This window comes from Chrysemys picta, unplaced genomic scaffold (genome assembly GCF_011386835.1).
Source record: "Chrysemys picta bellii isolate R12L10 unplaced genomic scaffold, ASM1138683v2 scaf31, whole genome shotgun sequence".
In the NCBI taxonomy this organism is placed as follows: Eukaryota; Metazoa; Chordata; order Testudines; family Emydidae; genus Chrysemys; species Chrysemys picta.
The window spans coordinates 112,087-120,392 of NW_027052738.1; the positions used below are offsets into that span (position 1 = coordinate 112,087).

General features: G+C 49.4%; 1 long non-coding RNA gene across 1 annotated transcript; it reads left to right on the top strand.

Annotated features, from left to right (window-relative positions):
- Nucleotides 1–855: 855 nt before the first annotated feature.
- LOC135977759 (uncharacterized) lies at nt 856–7,797 on the top strand. The gene is made up of 4 exons (XR_010595206.1): nt 856–967; nt 2,431–2,549; nt 6,067–6,185; nt 7,680–7,797. It is a non-coding gene; the product is annotated as an uncharacterized LOC135977759 (long non-coding RNA).
- The last annotated feature ends 509 nt before the right edge of the window (nt 7,798–8,306 follow it).

The window sequence follows — 8,306 nt, forward strand, 5'->3', positions numbered from 1 at the left end:
CCTTTCCTTTGACGGATTTTACTAGAAAACAGACGTCCCTATTTAGAAGGTAAGAGCCTCCAAGAGGTTTTGGAACCTGCTCAGTCTGATCCATCTGGTGCCAGCTGAATTCTAGGCATGGAAAACAGTAGTTTAAGATGGCAGAATTTTATTCCCTCCCTGGGATTTTGTCCCGTAGAATCACTGGGGACATTAGGGTTTGTCCTTTTCGTTTTACCTTTTCCTCCATCCCTCCTTCCTTTCTCTTCATCTCTTACTTCTTTTGTCCTTTCTCCTGTTCCCCTTTCACCACCAGGAGTGGTGTGTGTGTGTGTGTGTGTGTGTTTGTGTGTGTGTTGCTGGGGGTGCTCTTCACCTCCCCTTGTGGGGAGTTCATCCAAAACTGTATGGTTGAAATAGTGCTTGGACTCCACTGACACTAGATGCTGCCATCCTGTGGCTTAGCATTAGTGTCTGGGATGACTTGGGGCAAGATCTCAACCTCCCCTCAACCCACTTCACTTCTGGCAGAATCCCTCCTGCCCCCCCGCTAGAGCCGCCTCGATGCCCAACCTGGTTGGGGGTGCAGAAGAGGGTTCTGATAACTTGAGGTTTGGTTTGGAGGTGGAACAGCTGTCAAGGGCACTGAGGGGGAGGTAGCAGGAGCTCACCCTACAAGGACGGGGGTTGGCACTGGAGATTACTAGAAAGGAGAAGACGACTCCATTCTGGGGTTCAGGAGGTGAATTCATCCCTCAGTGGTGGGCAGGTGCTGGGTGGAAATACTACTGGTTCCAGGTGTCCTTAATTGCCCCTGATTCCTCGGGGCATTTGAGTCTCTGAAAGGGTTCTCGTTCCCTTGCAGGAGGAGGACGTCACGGCCAAAGGGATGCACCAGCTCCGCATCATCCGGCACTTACGCCATGTGCCTGAGACACTGCAGGGGCTGTTCCTCTGAGGCCTTAGCAACTCCCTCTCCCTACTGCAGGTACTGCTCTGGCTCACTGTAAATGGGGAGCTAGTGGAAGGGGAAATGGAGCCCCCTGGCACTCACTAAAAGGGAAAGTGGTGGATTCTCCAACTCTTGATGTCATTGATTGAAGACTAGATGCCTTTCTGGAATGTGTGTGCCCAAAAAGTAACTATTGTACTATACTGGAAGCCTATGATATGGAGGGGGTTAGATGAGATGCTGTAAAGGTCTCTTCTGGCCAGAAAGTCTCCTACCTTTGGAAACACTGAGTGTAGTATTGGGAGCAGCCTCTGATGTTTTACTGTCTAGCTAGCTTGCTTCCTAGAATGAAGACTAATTTTGTGGTGTGATCCACAGAGCGTAGCTCAAACCTTCAAAGTGTAAGGCCAGCAGCAGGACATGAGCACTTTAGGGTTTGGTTGGGTGTGGCAGTGATATCACAAAGGCTTTTTCAAGGACCTCAGCGTACTGGTCAAAGGTGTTAGGGAGGTGGTGACCTCAGAGAGAGATGCTGTCTTCAGCCAGGGAGGACAGGGGCTTACAACCAGGGAAACCTCAGAGACACCTGTGGCTTTGCTTCAGCAAGTCTCCTTCTCGAGGTTTCTTTTTGAGGACTGAGAGAGTGTTAGGGTTGACGTATGTGAGTGCGAGCAGGAGCCTCTTTCGAGTTTTCTCCTTTCCTTTTACTGATTTTACTTGAAAATTAGAAGGTAAGAGCCTCCAAGAGGTTTTGGAACCTGCTCAGTCTGATCCATCTGGTGCCAGCTGAATTCTCGGCATGGAAAACAGTAGTTTAAGGTGGCAGAATTTTATTCCCTTCCTGGAATTTTGTCCCGTGGAATCACTGGGGACACTAGGGTTTGTCCTTTTCGTTTTACCTTTTCCTCCATCCCTCCTTCCTTTCTCTTCATCTCTTACTTCTTTTGTCCTTTCTCTTGTTCCCCTCCCACCTCCAGGAGTGGTGTGTGTGTTGCTGGGGGTGCTCTTCACCTCCCCTTGTGGGAAGTTGATCCAAAACTGTCGGGTTCAAATAGTGCTTGGACTCCACTGACACTAGATGCTGCCATCCTGTGGCTTAGCATTAGTGTCTGGCAGAACTTGGGGCAAGATCTCAACTTCCCCGCAACCCACTTCACTGCTGGCAGAATCCCTCCTGCCCCCCCGCTAGGGCCGCCTCCCTGCGCAACCTGGGTTGGGGTGGAGAAGAGGGTTCTGATAACTTGAGCTGTGGTTTGGAGGTAGAACAGCTGTCAAGGGTACTGAGGGGGAGGTAGCAGGAGCTCACCCTACAGGGTGGTGGGTTGGCACTGGAGGTTACTAGAAAGGACAAGAAGACTCCATTCTGGGGTTCAGGAGGTGAATTCATCCCTCAGTGGTGGGCAGGTAGTCAGTTTAAATACTGCTGGTTCCAGGTGCCCTTAATTCCCCCTGATTCCTCGGGGCGTTTGAGTCTCTGACAGGTTCTCGTTCCCTTGCAGGAGGAGGACGTCACGGCCAAAGTGATGCACCCGCATCATCCGCCACTTGCGCCAGGTGACTGAGACACTGCAGGGGCTGCGCCTCTGAGGCCTTCAGCATTTCCAGCTCCCTGCTGCAGGTACTGCTATGTCTCCCTGTAAATGGCGAGCTAGTGGAAGGGGAAATGGAGCCCCCTGGCACTCACTAAAAGGGAAAGTGGTGGATTCTCCATCTCTTGATGTCATTGAATGAAGACTAGATGCCTTTCTGGAATGTGTGCGCCGAAAAAGAAACTATTGTACTATACAGGAGGCCTATGATATGGAGGAGATTAGATGAGATGCTCTAAAGGTCTCTTGTGGCCAGAAAGTCTCCTACTTTTGGAAACACTGAGTGTAGTATTGGGAGCAGCCTCTGATGTTTTACTGTCTAGCCGACTTGCTTCCTAGAATGAAGACGCATTGAGTGGGGTGATCCACAGAGAGTTCCTGTGTCAAGGCTGTATCCCCACTTTGAAGTTTAGGGTACAAATGTAGGGGCCTGCATGAAAACTTCTAAGCTTAACCACCATCCCAAGGCTAATTTCCTCCCCTGGGTAGCCTTGAGAAACCTTTCACCAATTCCCTGGTGAATACAGATCCAAACCCCTTGGATCTAAAAGAAGGAGAAATTAACCATTCCCCTCCTTCCTCCCACCAACTCCTGGTGAATCAAGATCCAAACTCCTTGGATCTTAAAACAAGGAAAAATCAATCAGGTTCTTAAAAATAAGGCTTTTAATTAAAGAAAAAGGTAAAAATCCTCTCTGTAAAATCAGTATGGAAATTAACCTTACAGGGTAATCAAACTTAAAGAGCTCAGAGGCCTCCCCTCTAGTCTTAGGTTCAAAGTACAGCAAACAAAGATAAACACTCTAGTAAAAGGTACATTTACAAGTTGAGAAAACAAAGGAAAACTAACACGCCTTGTTTGAAATAGGAGAGACTTGTTTAGAAAGATGTGGAGAACCTGGATTGATGTCTGGTCCCTCTCAGTCCCGAGGGCGAACACCCACACAAACAAAGAACACAAACAAAAGCCTTCCCCTCCCCAAGATTTGAAAGTATCTTGTCCCCTTATTGGTCCTTTAGGTCAGATGCCAGCCAGGTTACCTGAGCTTCTTAACCCTTTACAGGGAAAAGGATTTTGGAGTCTCTGGCCAGGAGGGATTTTATAGTACTGTACACAGGACAGCTGTTACCCTTCCCTTTATAGTTATGACAACCTCAAACCTTCAAAGTGTCAGGCCAGCAGCAGGACATTAGCACTTCAGGGTTTGGTTGGGTGTGGCAGTGACATCACAAAGGCCTTTTGCAGGATGTCAGCTTATTGGTCAAATGTGTTAGGGAGGTGGTGACCTCAGAGAGAGATGCTGACATCAGCCAGGCAGGACAGGGGCCCAGGGCCAGGGAAACCTCAGAGACCCCTGTGGCTTTGGTTCAGCAAGTCTCCTTCTCGAGGTCTCTCTTTGAGGACTGAGAGAGTATTAGGGCTGACGTATGTGAGTGCGAGCAGGAGCCTCTTTCGAGATTTCTCCTTTCTCTTTACTGATTTTACTAGAAAACAGACGTCCCTGTTAAGAAGTTAAGAGCCTCGGAGAGGTTTGTAACCTTTTCAGTCTGATCCACCTGGTGCCAGCTGAATTCTAGGCATGGAAAACACTAGCTCAAGGTGGCAGAATTTTATTCCCTCCCTGGGATTTTGTCCCGTGGAATCACTGGGGACATTAGGTTTTGTCCTTTTCGTTTTACCTTTTCCTCCATCCCTCCTTCCTTTCTCTTCATCACTTACTTCTTTTGTCCTTTCTCCTGTTCCCCTCCCACCACCAGGAGTGTGTGTGTGTGTGTGTGTGTGTGTGTGTTGTTGGCGGTGCTCTTCACCTCCCCTTGTGGAAAGTTGATCCAATACTGTGAGGTTGAAATAGTGCTTGGACTCCACTGACACTAGATGCTCCCATCCTGTGGCTTAACATTACTGTCTGCGATGACTTGGGGCAAGGTCTCAACCTCCCCGCAACGCACTTTTCTGCTTTCAGAATCCCTGCTGCCCCCCCAGCTAGATCCGCCTCCCTGCCCAACCTGGGTGGGGGTGGAGAAGAGGGTTCTGATAACTTGAGCTGTGGTTTGGAGGTGGAACAGCTCTCAAGGGCACTGAGCTGGAGGTAGCAGGAGCTCATCCTACAAGGAGTGGGGTTGGCACTGGAGGTTACTAGAAAGGACAAGAAGACTCCATTCTGGGGTTGAGGAGGTGAATTGCTCAAAGGTGTTAGGGAGGTGGTGACCTCAGAGAGAGATGCTGACATGAGCCAGGCATGACAGGAGCACAGGGCCATGGAAACCTCAGAGACCCCTGTGGTTTTGCTTCAGCAAGTCTCCTTCTCGAGGTCTCTCTTTGAGGACTGACAGAGTATTAGGGTTCACGTATGTGAGTGGGAGCAGGAGCCTCTTTCGAGTTTTCTCCTTTCCTTTTACTGATTTTACTAGAAATTAGTTAGAAGCAACAAAGCACATTTGGGGATTTTTCGATGGTTGGGGTCTCTGGTGATTGGTTCCATATAAGATGGGGAAAAAAAAATGTAGTCTCCTTCCTTGGAGGTTTTTAAGGCCCGGCTTGACAAAGACCTGGCTGGGGTGATTTAGCTGGGAATTGGTCCTGCTCTGAGCATGGGGTTGGACTAGATGACTTCTTGAGGTCCCTTCCAACTCTGATATTCTATGATTCTATGATTCTATGAAAACAGACTTCCCTGTTGAGAAGGTAAGAGCCTCCAAGAGGTTTTGGAACCTCCACAGTCTGATCCATCTGGTGCCAGCTGAATTCTAGGCATGGGAAACACTAGTTCAAGGTGGCAGAATTTTATTCCGTCCCTTGTATTTTATCCCGTAGAATCACTAGGGATATTAGCGTTTGTCCTTTTCATTTTACCTTTTCCTCCATCCCTCCTTCCTTTTTCTTCATCTCTTACTTCTTTTGTCCTTTCTCTTGTTCCCCTCCCACCACCAGGAGTGGTGGGGGTGTGTGTGTGTGTGTGTGTGTGTGTGTGTGTGTGTGTGTGTGTGTGTGTGTGTGTGTGTGTGTGTGTGTGTGTGTGTGTGTGTGTGTGTGTATTGCTGGGGGTTCTCTTCACCTCTCCTTGTGGGAAGTTCCTCTAAAACTGTGGGGTTGAAATAGTGCTTGGACTCCACTGACACAAGATGCTGCCATCCTGTGGCTTAGCATTAGTGTCTGGGATGACTTGGGGCAAGATCTCAACCTCCCCTCAACCTCTTCACTTCTGGCAGAATTCCTTCCGGCCCCCCCCCGCTAGAGCCGCCTCCATGCCCAACCTGGTTGGGGGTGGACAAGAGGGTTCTGATAACTTGAGGTTTGGTTTGGAGGTGGAACAGCTGTCAAGAACACTGAGTGGGAGGAAGCAGGAGCTCACCCTAGAAGGAGGGGGGTTGGCACTGGAGGTTACTAGAAAGGACAAGAAGACTCCATTCTGGGGTTCAGGAGGTGAATTCATCCCTCAGTGGTGGGCAGGTGCTGAGTGGAAATACTGCTGGTTCCAGGTGCCCTTAATTCCCCCTGATTCCTCGGGGCGTTTGAGTCTCTGACAGGTTCTCGTTCCCTTGCAGGAGGAGGACGTCACGGCCAAAGTGATGCACCCGCATTATCCGCCACTTGCGCCAGGTGCCTGAGACACTGCAGGGGCTGCGCCTCTGATGCCTTCAGCATCTCCTGCTCCCTGCTGCAGGTACTGCTCTGTCTCCCTCTAAATGGCGAGCTAGTGGAAGGCGAAATGGAGCCCCCTGGCACTCACTAAAAGGGAAAGTGGTGGATTCTCCATCTCTTGATGTCATTGAATGAAGACTAGATGCCTTTCTGGAATGTGTGTGCCCAAAAAGTAGCTATTGTACTATACAGGAGGCCTATGATATGCAGGGGCTTAGATGAGATGCTCTAAAGGTCTCTTGTGGCCATAACGTCTACAAATTTTGGAAACACTGAGTGTAGTATTGGGAGCAGCCTCTGATGTTTTACTGTCTAGCTAGCTTGCTTCCTAGAATGAAGACGAATTTTGTGGTGTGATCCACAGAGCGTAGCTCAAACCTTCAAAGTGTCAGGCAAGCAGCAGGACATGAGCACTTTAGGGTTTGGTTGGGTGTGGCAGTGATATCACAAAGGCTTTTTCAAGGACCTCAGCGTACTGGTCAAAGGTGTTAGGGAGGTGGTGACCTCAGAGAGAGATGCTGTCTTCAGCCAGGGAGGACAGGGACTTACGACCAGGGAAACCTCAGAGACCCCTGTGGCTTTGCTTCAGCAAGTCTGCTTCTCGAGGTTTCTTTTTGAGGACTGAGAGAGTATTAGGGTTCACGTATTTAAGTGCGAGCAGGAGCCTCTTTCGAGTTTTCTCCTTTCCTTTTACTGATTTTACTTGAAAATTAGAAGGTAAGAGCCTCCAAGAGGTTTTGGAACCTGCTCAGTCTGATCCATCTGGTGCCAGCTGAATTCTCGGCATGGAAAACAGTAGTTTAAGGTGGCAGAATTTTATTCCCTCCCTGGAATTTTGTCCCGTAGAATCACTGGGAACACTAGGGTTTGTCCTTTTCGTTTTACCTTTTCCTCCATCCCTCCTTCCTTTCTCTTCATCTCTTACTTCTTTTGTCCTTTCTCTTGTTCCCCTCACACCACCAGGAGTGGTGTGTGTGTGTGTGTGTGTGTGTGTGTGTGTGTGTGTGGTGCTGTTGGTTCTCTTCACCTCCCCTTGTGGGGAGTTGATCCAAAACTGTGGGGTTGAAATAGTGCTTGGACCCCACTGACAGTAGATGCTGCCATTGTGTGACTTAGCATTAGTGTCTGGGATGACTTGGGTCAAGATCTCAACCTCCCTGCAACCCACTTCACTGCTGTCAGAATCCCTCCTGCACACCCTGTTAGAGCCGCCTCCCAGCCCAACCTGTGTCGGGGTGGAGAAGAGGGTTCTGATGACTTGAGCTGTGGTTTGGAGGTGGAATATCTGTGAAGGGCACTGAGCAGGAGGTAGCAGGAGCTCACCCTACAAGGAGGGGGGTTAGCTCTGGAGGTTTCTAGAAAGGACAAGAAGACTCCATTGTGGGGTTCAGGAGGTGAATTCATCTCTCATTGATGGGCAGGTGCTGGGTGGAAATACTGCTGGTTCCAGGTTCCCTTAATTCCCCCTGATTCCTCGGGGCCTTTGTGTCTCTGACAGGTTCTCGTTCCCTTGCAGCAGGAGGACGTCACGGCCAAAGCTATGCACCAGCTCCGCATCATCCTGCACTTACGCCACGTGCCTGAGACACTGCAGGTGCTGCGCCTCTGAGGCCTTCAGGAACTCCCGCTCCCTGCTGCAGGTACTGTTCTGGCTCACTGTAAATGGGGAGCTAATGGAAGGGGAAATGGATCCCCCTGGCACTCACTAAAAGGGAAAGTGATGGATTCTCCATCTCTTAATGTCATTTAATTTAGACTAGATACCTTTCTGGAATGTTTGTGCCCAAAAAGTAACTATTGTACTATACAGGAAGCCCATGATATGCAGGGGCTTAGATTAGATGCTCTAAAGGTCTCTTCTGGCCATAAAGTGTAGTAATTTTGGAAACACGGAGTGTAGCATTGGGAGCAGCCTCTGATGTTTTACTGTCTAGCCGGCTTGCTTCCTAGAATGAAGACGCATTGAGTGGGGTGATCCACACAGAGTAGCTCAAACCTTCAAAGTGTGAGGCCAGCAGGAGGACATTAGCACTTCAGGGTTTGGTTGGGTGTGGCAGTGACATCACAAAGGCCTTTTGCAGGACGTCAGCTTATTGGTCAAATGTGTTAGGGAGGTGGTGACCTCAGAGAGAGATGCTGACAT